The 13,871-nt window shown below is 44.7% G+C and overlaps 1 pseudogene; it reads left to right on the top strand.

Annotated features, from left to right (window-relative positions):
• The first annotated feature begins 841 nt into the window (after positions 1–841).
• Positions 842–9,690, top strand: LOC122919305 (annotated as a pseudogene).
• Positions 9,691–13,871: the final 4,181 nt, after the last annotated feature.

The following is a 13,871-nucleotide window of genomic DNA, read 5'->3' as shown; positions in this document are numbered from 1 at the left end:
TCTGGTTGGACTAAAAAGTTAGAGATATCAAAATTATATCATATTGATATATCATATTGATATCATAGTGCTGCGCCTGCCACAACCAACACCATGTTAGTGGAGTGTAGACGCGGATGGTGACATAGGCCTGATGCCAACTTCCAGGCAGTGGCTGCTGTTCTCTGGATCTTAGCAGCAATGAAAACAGCTTGTACTATATACCAAAGCCAGTAGGTTGTTTTTATAGTGAATGGTGGCAGCAGCACCACTGACCTGTTGGGGACTCGGCGCTGCCAAGTGGACTGACTGTAATGTAACCACTGACCGTTATCGGGCCTAGCTACACAGGGCAACAAGGACAGAGTGTATACAAGAAAATGCAAGAACCCTCAAAGAATTGTGGCAAATGCTGGTATGTTATCAACTGATGGAAATTCAACAACAGCACGGTAATATTTCCTCTGACAGCAGCAAAGTCTCTTTCTGCCATGAATGTGCACAGTACCTTGCTGACTGACTCCAATGCACGGCCTTGCAGATTGTGGAACTCCTAATCTTCCTCTCTCTTTCTAAATAAAGCTGATTTCTTGGCTGTAAATAAGGTTTCTCTGAGGAGCTCCTACAGCATAGTTCCTCTTTCTTCCTCAGCTAAGCACAGAACTAGGGGGCGGACTCAAGTTCATCTCCTAGCACCCTAAAAGAGGTTAAGTCAAGGTGTTAATCCTAACTTATCAATACAATGCTGTTGGGTATAACATTATAGCAATTAAACTTTTGCAGTGACTCTATTCCGGGATACTGCAATTATATTCTTTGTGTAAGCAGTCATTTTATTCAGATTTCCTTCTCGGATCTCAGGAGACGACCTAAGAGTACGATGACTTCTGCTATCCCTGCCTGTATTGTGGATGTGTTAGGAATATGGTATATATGGAGGTCAAGCTAAAACACGCCGATGAACTTTGCAGGTAAGTGTTCTGGACTAAGCATTTAGTGCAGAGCCAGGTGGAGCACTGGGCACAGTTCACATGCTACAGTGTTGTTCAGGTATTTTTATGCAGTTTTTGAAGCCAAAACCAAGAGTTGATTGGAAAAAGTGGAGAAGTCGTATCTGCTCTTAATACTTTCTCTGCTGTTATGATCCACACTTGATTTTGGCTTCAAAAACTGCATCAAAAATCAAATCTAATGTAGTTCACAGGAAGGACTGAGTTCCTGTTTACACATTAGACCATGTTCTGGGCTGGTGGTCAGACTTGAGGTCAAGTTGTGGTCCCCAATGCGCTGGCACCATCCGTGCAGCTGCTGCAGACTTTAAAAACTTGAATGGGTCTGGGATCCGTCCGCACCGCAAAAATGCAGTGCATGCATTACTTTTTTGTGGTGCGGAGGCACGGAGAGAAAGCCCATGGAACCACTCTGTAGTGCTTCCGTGGGGTTCCGTCTTCCGTGCCTCCGTTCTGCACCGCACATTCACTTGAATGGGTATTTATCACAGATGTGGCGTAAACACGGTGTCACGGATGGTGTTGCAGAAAACTAGTTGACACAAATGAAGATCCGACTGACTTGATCCAAAACTAAGGAACAAAAGGGTGAGCCCTATTAAAGCCCTGAAGCTCTCCCTGACTTCTCAGCCCATGCAAAAATCTCTATGATAGATAATTGCATGCTCTCGTTCCTCGACTGTATGACACCTGAACACCCTATAATAGTGAGGGGACACGACCACCGGCTCCCTACACTTAATACGGAGGGAGTCAGGATCACCTAGGATCAAGCCCACAGCAAAACAGAAATAAAGGAACAGACTTATCTTGTGGATGCAACAGTAGCAGCTTCTAGCATCAGCACAATCCAGGAAGTTGTATAAACCGCAAAGTGAGGGAGTATGGGAGGAGATATATAAGGAGGCAATCACTGCTAATAGATGACAGCTGGGAGAGGGAGGAGAGATGTCAAAGCAAAACAAAAGAAGATCATGCAGGAGGTACTGAAGAACATCTATCAGAACTTCTCAGAGATCTGGTGGTGACACACGGCCAGTGCTCGTATATTGCAGGCCCACTGTTTGTGGTCCGCAATACGGGCTCGGCCAAGCAACAAAATCCGCTGGTCTAAGGTTATGGGCACAGGGGCAGATTTTCTGCTGCTGAATTTGCAGTGTTTTCAACCAGACGAACAAATAATGAGGTAAATAGAGGCAGGGAAGGTGACTGTTTATGGGGTAGCACTGAATTGGTTCCCTGTTTGCCATGGCATTCATAATAGCTAGTCACCCCTAGGTGGAGCTCACATCATTCAGATTCATACAGCCCTCTGTGAGTTCATTACTAGCTGTATAATGCATATAAAGTGGGATCCCCTAGTGGTGACTATATAAAAACGTATGCAGTGAGCTCCCCCTAGTGTTGGCAGCATGGAGCCAGGATTCTGTAATTTTGTCCCAAAAAACAGAGGTCATTTATATTTTTCAGCAAATTCCCATATTTCCTACCAATATACTATAAAAGTCTATGATCGCAATAACTTGTTAGCCAGTAATTCTCATTCTCTTGAACCTCCCCTTTTCAGCTCTGGAGAAGGACTATTCTATCAGTGTATTTGGGCAGCACTTGGCGGCACTGGTCATACTCAAGACAGTGCCTGATTTCTGGAATAACACCAACCCTAAGAAGCCCTTAGTTCTTTCCTTTCATGGTTGGACTGGTGTTGGCAAAAACCTTGTGAGCCAGGTCCTGATCAGGAACCTATATCCTGCAGAGGACGAGAGGAAAAAATGTGTGCAGATGTTTGATGTAACACACCATTTTTCCCAAGAAGAGAACATAGCGAAGGTAATACTAGTACAGAAAATACTGGAACAATATCAGGGACCATGTGTGAATGTGTCCGAGACTGCTGCCTGTTGCAGTCCTAGTTATTAATGCAATTGTCAGGTAACTGCAGGAGCTGCTGGGTCTTATCAGTACTCCCCCTGTAACTGGGGCTAATATTCAGACTTAGGTACAGGGGAAAGAAGGTCTTATGCAAAACAAAAAAAGAGAAAACAAAATAAAAAGTAATAATAAGAAAATAAAATATAACAGCACCACAAGCCCACACCGCAGCTTCTAGCCCCTATATCAAAATGACCGTAAAGGGAAATGGACATAATTTTAAACAAATATTTTAGTTCTACTTAGTGCTAGTAAAAGAAAAATATGAAAAATATGAAAAAAGTATATTTTCTCATTTTTTCTTGAAAATACAAAATAAAATAAATAAAATTGACAATAAAATATATCCCCACCGGAAAAAAAAAAGTTACGGCTTTTGATGCTGCACATACTAAAAAAATGTGTCAGTATTAGGGCCCATTCAGACGGCTGTAGTGCTTTGTGGATCCGCAAAACACGGATACCGGCTGTGTGCGTTCTGCAATTTGCGGACCGCACAATTTGCGGACCGCAACCATAGTAGAAAATGCCTTTTCTTGTCTGCGATTGCGGACAAGAATAGGACATGCTCTATCTTTTCCGCGGAACGGAACCACGGATGCGAACAGCACACCGTGTGCTGTCCGCATCTTTTGCGGCACCATTGAAATGAATGGGTCCGCATCCGTTCCGCATAAATTGCGGAACGGATGCAGACTCATTCATACGGCCATCTGAATAAGCCCTCAAGGTCAATAGCCCAGTCTTGAACTGAGTAAAGGGGTTGTCCCAAAAGATAGGTGATAGGTGTCTCATTGGCGGAGGTCGAACTGCTGGGACCCCCACTGATCACAAGATTGTGTCCTCTGTTTGAACGGAGTGGCAGTACGGGAGCGTTGTATTGACTATCCCAGTCAGCCCCATAGGCTTTGAAAGGAAGAGCAGTGCACATGTTGTACCGTCGCTTCAATCCCCATTGTAAAGGTCATTAGGGGTCCCAGCAGTTCGACATCCACCGATCAGATATTTACTATCTTGTGGAAAGTTGATAAGTCGTTAGCAGAGGTTGACTGGGAAATTAGGCTAGTTTCATATCTCCGGCATTGTCATCAGTCAGCCAGTTCCGGCAGAGACTGCTGAGAGTCGGCTGGATACAAACTACAGCATACAACGGTTTCTGCCCGGCCGATAGTTGGTACATTTGCCGGATTGCGTCTAGCTCTCCACCGGACCCCATCATAGTTAATTTTATTTTTCCTGATGATTGCTCTCTAGAGAAAACGAGCCATTATAACTACTGAAAGGTATTTGGGAATATATTTATAATAAAGTTATATTTAAGTATTTTCATGTTCTAAATTCCTGGAGCACCCCTTTAATTACCTTTAGATATAATGGAACTTACCATTCCATTCTCCCCATCCTTTTGGGCATAAAAAGGCTAGTTCACAGAAAGCTGTAGAGAAAGAGTTGAGAAGTGGGGAGTTGAGCTGGAGTGGAGTTGAGAGTTGAAAGGAGAGAATGAAGCTGCATGGTGCAGTGAGGGAGCGATACCCCTCATTGCTGCAGGAGCTTTGGGAAAGTAGCTCAGAGAGCAGCCCATTCCTGATATATAAAAGGACTTAGTACCTCTGAGAGGGAAAACTGTGCCAAAGACACCCTACTCAGCAAAACAGATCACAGTATACCTCACTCTCATAAGAAACAGTAACTGAAGCTGATAGAAACCAGACTGAAGACAGAGATTAGTCCAACAGATAGAGATAAAGCAAAGTATTAAATTTCACCTCCCAGTTTACCCTTAGCCTGCTGGGGCCAAGAGAAACATCACATATTGTTTGGATGACACAAGTTTATTGTAAGTTTATTCAAGCAAAAACTTCACCAAGTCTGGACTCTACTTACTCCACCAACTACAACACCTTTGTGTCTACGGAGCCACGGAGCACCGTGATACAAACTATTAAGGCCGCATCACCACTTGGCATTCCTAACACAGCCCATTGCATTTGTAACCCGTCTCTACTTCCTCTCATTTAATAGGATTCTTCATTCTTTACGTACGGTTGTGACCATCACACGTGTGCATGACTCCTTACAAGACACAGCTCTGATAACTGTACCGTAACAAGCCCTGCTCCTGTGTTTCCATGCAATAACAACAAGCACAGATCTTTAATATCGCAATTGGCAAATTGTACGACATATATTTTCATTGTTGTTACAGACCACTTTAAAACAGCGCATCCATGGTACAGTGACGCAGTGTGAACGGGCCATCTTCACATTTGATGAGATGGACAAGATGCCGCCAGGCCTCATTGATGTTTTCAAGCCTTACCTGGATACCTATGAATATCTGGATGGATTATCTTTCCGAAAATGCATATTTATCTTCCTCAGGTAAGCTCAACCGTGCTATATGGTTTTCTAGTCCTCATAATGGCACATAGGGTGGCACAAGGTAATGTAATTCTAGCTGGGGTTGTCCGGGTTCAGACCTGAACCCGGACATAACCCGTTCTTCATCCAGTCAGCCCATATGAGTTGAGCATCGGAGCATTTCATGCTCTCCCTTGCCCTGCGCTATGCGGGGCTTTTTCTGCAGATCTGATGACATACCAGGCTCTGCCAGGCAGAGGTTTCTACCTAACAGTGTTCCCGGCACTAATGGGTGGTCTGTAGCGCTGCCCTAGCCTATAAAATTTGTTGTTTAATTGCTCATACTTATTACATCTCGCAAGGCTCGTTCAATTTAGTTTGCATTAACAACATTGGTGGTATGATATTCGCTCCGTCTAATATAGGCTTAAAGGGGTTGTCCCACTTTGGTTTTTTAATCTTACCAGCAGTAGATGTCCTGATAACTTCCTGGTTTGGCTCCTGTAGTTGAGTGAAGGCCGGCCACGCCTCCTCATGACTCACCCTGAGAGCTCAGCCCTTGCGTGCTCGTTCATGTGGATGAGTCATCCACATGGAGCCGACAATGTATGTGAGGACCCCCCCCCCCAGTATAATATACATTGAGTGCGGCCACCCCCCCCCAGTATAATATACATTGAGTGCGGCCACCCCCCCCCCAGTATAATATACATTGAGTGCGGCCACCCCCCCCCCAGTATAATATACATTGAGTGCGGCCACCCCCCCCCAGTATAATATACATTGAGTGCGGCCACCCCCCCCCAGTATAATATACATTGAGTGCGGCCACCCCCCCCCCCCCAGTATAATATACATTGAGTGCGGCCACCCCTCCCAGTATAATATACATTGAGTGCGGCCACCCCCCCCCAGTATAATATACATTGAGTGCGGCCCCCTCCCAGTATAATAAACATTGGTGGCGCAGTGGGAAGTGCCAATGAGGGCTAAAAAAATAAATAAAAAATGAACTCACCTCCACCAATTGATCGCGCAGCTGCCGGTCTCCTGTTCTTGCTTCAGGACCTGTGGTGACGTCACTGAGCTAATCACATGGTCCATTACCATGGTGATGGATCATATGATGTACCATGTGATGACCACAGTGATGTCACCACAGGTCCTTTCACAGGTCCTAAAGAAAGAACAGGAGACCGGCAGCTGCGCGATCAATTGGTGGAGGTGAGTTAATTTTATATTTATTTTTTTAACTCTCATTGGCACTTCCCACTGCGCCACCAATGTTTATTATACTGGGGGGGGGGGGGGCGCACTCAATGTATATTATACTGGGGGGGGGGGTGGCCGCACTCAATGTATATTATACTGGGGGGGGGTGGCCGCACTCAATGTATATTATACTGGGGGGGGTGGCCGCACTCAATGTATATTATACTGGGGGGGTGGCCGCACTCAATGCATATTATACTGGGGGGGGGTGGCCGCACTCAATGTACATTATACTGGGGGGGGGGGTGGCCGCACTCAATGCATATTATACTGGGGGGGGGGTGGCCGCACTCAATGTACATTATACTGGGGGGGGGGTGGCCGCACTCAATGTATATTATACTGGGGGGGGGCGCACTCAATGTATATTATACTGGGGGGGGGGCGCACTGCGCCACCAATGTTAATACAAATGCAGGAGGTGGGTGCCGGAGTGAAATAGCCAGCACCCGACCTCTATGATAGGGGGCTGCGATCAGCGGCAGTTAACCCCTAAGGTCCCGCTCCCTGTCATAGAGGTCGGGTGCCGGCCATTTGATTCCGGCACCCGCCTCCTGTATTTGTGCATGCGCGGACGTGCGCGTACTTGTAGGAATGGAGAGGCGGCCCGAGTACTTGTTCAGCTGTTGTGCGCAGGCACGGCACAGCGATGCGGCCGGACGAAAGAGGCCGTATCCATGGGATACCGAAATCAACAAAGGGATCACATAACAGGATTTTTTGTAAGAAAGGTAGCTTTTTGATTATGACATAGATAGGAAGATATGTTCTGTGGGGGTAAATAAATTAGATAAAAACCTATTTAATGAAGTGGGACAACCCCTTTAAGGATTTAGAGATGTATAGTCAGGGCTGGTCAGATTTGGTATTTCTGGGGTCGCAAGCAAAATTATTTCTGGGGGCCCCGGTTGCACCACTCAGCTCCACTCTGTCACACTGCTAAGATCAGCCCCCCTCTCAGCTTAGCAGTGCAGCCTGGGCACTGCTGCAACTGCTCTTCAGCAGGAAAGGGACCCCTTCCCTTTTTTTAGCATAAGCCAGAATCCCTGTTAATAAATATGTTAGTGGCACACAGCTCACACTGTGCATCAGTATTAACACAACTATCTCTATAGAGATTCAGCTCACTGAGGGATCAGGTTACAGCTTCCGCCCATAGGAGTATAATCATATGGAAGGGAGCGAGGAGGAGAAAGCAGCTGCAGAGAGAGTGAGAAGCACAGACACACAGAGATGCTGCTGCAGCTGCTAGTAAGCTTTCTATCTCACCTTAGTGCTGGATTCACAGCTACACTCCTCAGTACTGCTGTGTAATGTCCCTCTTTGCAGCTGCTGACAATTAGGTATGGAGCCTGCGGAGAAGAAACCTGGTTTGTTTGTAGGTCATATGTTCTGTGATACTTGGCCGGATACTCCATAACCTCTGGAGTATCACAGCATCTTCAGACTTCATGTGTTTTATGTTACAGTAATACTGGAGGAGAGAAGATTACTGAGTTGGCATTGGAGTTTTGGAGGAATAAAAAGAAAAGAAAAGACATTAAACTGTCTGATGTGGAAAGCCATTTATCAAAGCTTTCCTTCGACATACAGGGTAAGTGAAATAACCTGTGTCAGCTGTACCATTAATATATGATAGATGGTGTCCCGAAATCCTGCACCCCTGCTTTTAATGGGAGCAGCACTGCAGCAATCAGCTCTGTCCAGTACACTGTGGTGTCGTTCCAGCGGTGACTTTCAGTGCCAGAGCTATTCTGAAACATGTCCTGAGGATAGGCCATCAATAACAAAATCCTGGACAATAACTTTAAGTATTGAAGACCTATACTAGGTATCAGTTATCAATATTTGATCGATGGGGTTATGACATCTATCTGTTTGCAGAGCACTGCAGCCTCCTCATAGTATGCCAAGCATAGCACTGTGCGTTGTATAGTGGCCATGCTTGGTATTACAGTTCAGTCCAATCCACTTGAATGGGACTAAGGTACAGAAAGACCATGCGACTGAAGGATGTGATGTCATAGGTCAAGAAGGAGGCTACAGCGCACACAAGCCCTGCAGCCACTTCAAACAGCTGATCGGTGGAGTGCTGGGAGTTGGCCTATCCTGACAATGGGTGATCAATACTTAAGCCCCAAAAAACATAGGATAGATGATAACTACTAGATTGGTGGGGTCTGACCACACCACTTTATGTTAAAGGATGTCATGTTGGAATGGGGTCCTTTTCCAAGCTTGTCTATAGGGCCCATGCGCACACGTTATTACCCTGGTAAAGCTTCTGTATGTGTTTCCTTTTAGGTGGATTCTGGCACAGTAGTCTGATAGAAATCTGATTGACGTCTTTGTACCGTTCCCTCCTTTGGAAGAGAAACACGTAAGGATGTGTGTGAGGGCAGAGCTTCGTCAGCGTGACAGAACGATAAATGAAGAACTGGTCGCTAAAATCGCTGGAGAAATGTCCTACTGCCCTGAGACGGAGAGGGTCTACTCTGTGAAAGGCTGCAAAACAGTGGCCACAAAAATCAGTCTGTATCTTTAATCCAGGACTTAAAAATGGACCAGCAAAATTACATTGGTGCTGTCCGACTCTCAGCACTCCCACGACCAGCTCTTTGGAAGGACCATAGTGCTCGTTGTTGGTCTGTAATGCACAATTCCAATTCTCTACTTTTCGTAGTGGCGGTGTGCTAATTTTTAACTCTTTGGTAATTTTTGTTTTTTACCTCACTGCAGTATAAGCTACAGTATAAGCTTTCTCTACATACTTTTACGTCCATTTTTTGAGTTGTAGATTTTTAAGAATTTTTTTGGTGGTCCATATAAATTAAATGGGTTACTGGGACTTCAATATTAATGGCCTAACCTCTGGATAGGACATCAATATCTAAAGGGTGGGGGTCTGACTCCCTGCAAGCTCATAAACTTTTTTAGTTTTTTTATTAATCTGTGGTGTAATGTCATATGGCTACATAACATGACATTACTAACTGTGTTTGCAGTGCCCTGGAGCAGGGGTACTTTGGACGTTTGTGGACATTTGCCTCTATGAGGTGATGAAATTTCTAGGCTTTTCTGGATATTATAGATGATTTATTCAGCACTTTACTAAGATTGAGGCCTCTTTGCAAGACTTGTTAAAAAGGCCAGCCTAATAAAAGAGGTTCAGGATAAAGCTTTTAATGACCTGAAATGTAAATTATCTTAAGCACCTATTCTCTCTTACCCAGACTTATACTAAGCCTTTCAGACTGTATACTGAGGCATGTAAAACGGGCTTGCGAGCTGTGTTGGACCACGTTCAGAACCAACAGGAAAGAGTCATCGTATATGGCAGTAACTCACTTAGGCCAACTGAGAGGAATAATGCTAATTAAAAGGGTTTTCTGCTATTTTATTTACTGATGACCTATCCTCAGGATAGGTCATCAGTATTTGATCGGTGGGGTCTGACACCTGGGACCCCCGCCGATCAGCTGTTTGAGAAGGTATCGGCGCTCCTGTGATTGCTGCGATCTTCTCACAGCTTACCAAGCACAGCACAGTACATTGTATAGCGGTTATGATTGGTATCGCAGCTCAGCCCCATTCACTTCAATGGGACCGAGCTGCTCCTCGTCCACGTGAACGATTAACCCGACATCACTGGCCTAGGAAAAACAGAGAGAAGTCTGTGGCCCTCCCTGGTGTCGGATCCCCACCTATCAGATACTGATCACCTATCCTGAGGATAGGTTATCAGTAAAAAAAAAAATCTCAGAAAACCCCTTTAAAGCTCTTTTAAACTAGAATTACTCGCCTAGGCCAGGATGGTTACAAAGAAATTCAAGGAATATTTGGCTACAGAATTTGGGGCCTATACTGGCAACAACCCGTTGGCTTATCTTTCCACTGAAAGTATAGGTGCCATAGAACAGCATTGGGTCTCTAGATAAGTATAAACTTACCATCAAATACCGTTCTGGCAAATGTAGTATTAATGTAAAGGCACTGTCAAGACTATCTACAGCCTGATGACTACTGGTGGGACGTTGAAATGCCAGCCTTCTTCACCTTGGGGCTCAAGCAGAATGCCATCACTGCAAGAGGGTACAGTCAACAAAATCTTGTCCACCCACAAACAGTCAGAATGGATTGGACCCAATTTCAACGTGACAACCATTGATCCTCTGACACATTGCCATGTTAAGCAAATTGTATAAGATGACAGAGGAAGTAGTGAGTAATATCTATGCCATCAATAGGGATGACCATCCCAGACAAAAGGCACCATGCACCATATTAGGAGTCCTAGACCATTTGAGCTTGTTGCTTTGGACCATGTTAAATGAAGATCCAGCCGAGATGGGTATGTGTACGCTCTAACAATCATTGACCATTATGGTAAGTATGCCATGGTGGTACCAGTAAAAGACTTATCAGCACAAACCACTGTGGATGTGTTTGAAAAGAGGTTTATTGAAGTCCACAGACCACCAGAAAAGATTCTGACTGACCAGGGCTCACAATTATTCCTATTCCAAGATATTCAAAAAATATGTACGACTCCCTATCACCCACAAAGCAATGGACTATGTGAAAAATGAACCAAACAAAATAAATCTATTGCATAAACTGCCAGAGTGTGAGAAAGCACAAATGGCTGACATGGGTATCTAAATTGACCATCTGTATAACCATACACTGCACTGTTCAGCTAAACAAGCCACTTAATACATACAGTGCTGCCCATAATTATTCATACCCCTGGCAAATTTGGACTTAGTTATTTTTATTCAACCAGCAAGTAATTTTTTGACGGGAAATAACATAGGTGTCTCCCAAAAGAAGCTAAGACTATGTATAAGAGGCATTATTGTGGAAAAAAAAAACATTTCTCAGCTTTTATTTACATTTGAGCAAAAAGTGTGCAGTCCAAAATTATTCATACCTTCCTCAATAATCAATAGAAAAGCCTTTATTGGCTATTACAGCAATCAAACGCTTCCTATAATTGCAGACCAGCTTTTTGCAGGTCTCCACAGGTATTTTTGCCAATTTATCTTTAGCAATAAGCTCCAAATGTTTCAGGTTGGAGGGTCTTCTTGCCATCACCCTGATCTTTAGCTCCCTCCACAGATTCTCAATTGGATTCAAGTCTGGACTCTGGCTGGGCCGCTCCAAAACATTAATGTTGTTGTCTGCTAACCATTTCTTCACCACTTTTGCTGTGTGTTTTGGGTCATGGTCATGCTGAAATGTCCGCTGGTGCCCAAGGCCAAGTTTCTCTGCAGACTGCCTGATGTTGTCGTTGAGAATCCTCATGTATTGCTCTTTTTTCATGGTGCCGTTTACTGTTATTAGGTTCCCTGGTCCATTGGCTGAAAAACACCCCCAAAGCATTAGATTCCCACCACCATGTTTGACAGTGAGTGGGAGTGATGAGTTTTTGCAAAGGCCAAGCAAGCTTTTGTGTGCCTTATCTGGAGAAGTGGAACCCAGCAGTGTCCGTTGGATTGTCTGCCTTGAGACATTGCCACCAGCAGAGCCCAGATTCACCAGGATGGCCTTGGTGGTGATCCTTGGATTTTTTTTCACCAACTATCCTCCTGGCCAGCACAGGTGTCAATTTTGGCTTCCGACCACGTCCTCTGAGATTTTCCACAGTGCGGAAAATCTTGTATTTTTTGCTCAAATGTAAATAAAAGCTGAGAAATGTTTTTTTTTCCCCACAATAATGCCTCTTGCACATTGTCTTATTATCTTTTGGGAGACACCTATGTCATTTCCACTCAAAAAATTACTTGCTGGTTGAATAAAAGTAACTTTAAGTCAAAATTTGCCAGGAGTATGAATAATTATGGGCAGCACTGTAGTCGTGATGTCATTGGCTGCCTTCTCAAAGAGCTGATCGCCGAGGGCCCCAGGTGTCGATCAGATGCTAATGACCTATCCAAAGGATAGATCATTAGTAAGAAAAAGGTGGAGAAACCCTTTAAGGTGCCAGTTGACAGTGATGTGTTGCCCCAAACTGATTGAGTAAAAGAGTCCAACCATACTCTGCTTGGATGCCCACATGCCAGGCATGACCACCTTTGCAGTGCTCTATTCTGTCCGGTCTTTGGGGAGAGTCTTTTTTTTTTTAATGAAAAGTTGAAGGATGATTTGTGGGTTTCTCAGGTAAAGAACGGGGAGATTTATTATGCACTGGTTTAACAGGGTCAAACCATTTGTGGTTAAAGCATCCACTTCCCCAGTGGCAGCTATACCAAGTTCCTAGTCATTGAGTTACTGTATGGTGAGACAAGGTGCTGTCACAAATTAATTTTTGTTGTCTTTGAACAGTAGGGGGCAGCAGAGTCTTTAAAATTTAGCTAAACAGAGCTACATGTCTCCATGTCCTACTGTACGATTAATAAAATGAGGCCTAATATAGATCTATGGAAAAACAGAGAGTAATAGCACTAGAGACCCCTACAATATCCTGCGTACATACTAGGGGCTTAAATAATCTAGGGTCGCTTCCCTGATTTACTTACTGTCACAGCACATTCGGACCCAATGCTTGGACGCATACCCCCTCCCCATTACTTTAGTGGAAAGGGTGTTTGTGACCCTTATGCCATTAGGTAGGCAAGGGACATACTATGCCTCAGCTCTGGGTGGGTTTTTGGTTTGATTCAGAATACAAGACCAGGGAGGCATGATTGTTAACAGTCCTAAATTTGCTGTGACTGTCCCTATTTTTTAAGGGCGATCCCATCAAATATTTGTCCTGGCCCTGTCGCCCTAACACAGGCATGGCAGTTTTTCTTTAACTCATCACTCAATTTGTGCTAGTGCACACAGCGTCTTAAGGAGTCACAGAGGAGCCTGGTCTGCAGAAAAGGAGCTGGGAGAGGAGAGCAAATAAAGAAGTCTGACCTGAGGAGTATTTGGGGCAGATTAAGTGCATGATAGGCCCGGGGCTGTCTACCCAACTCGGACCTCCCCCCCCCATTTTTTTTTCTGTATGAAGAGGCTGCGGTGCTTCGTAAGCGCCAACGTCTCTTCCTAGGCCATATGACAACGTTCACATGGCCTAGGTGCAGCTCTGTCCCATCTGAGTGATTGGGTCTGAGCTGTAATACCGAGCGCAGTGCTCTCAAATGGACAGCGCTGTGCCTGGTAACGAGCAAAGAGGCTGCGGCGCTCACTTTAACATCGCGGTCTCCTCAAACAGCTGATTGTTGGGGGTGCCAGGAGTCAGACCTCCACGATCTCGTAACTCTCTGAATACAGATTTCATAGATGTTACCTGCAGTCCTATGTAAAACCCCACATAACACAATAGTT

The sequence above is a fragment of the Bufo gargarizans genome, chromosome 9 (genome assembly GCF_014858855.1).
Source record: "Bufo gargarizans isolate SCDJY-AF-19 chromosome 9, ASM1485885v1, whole genome shotgun sequence".
In the NCBI taxonomy this organism is placed as follows: Eukaryota; Metazoa; Chordata; class Amphibia; order Anura; family Bufonidae; genus Bufo; species Bufo gargarizans.
Note: the sequence above shows the minus strand (reverse complement) of the source record. Positions and strands in the feature narration are given on the sequence as shown.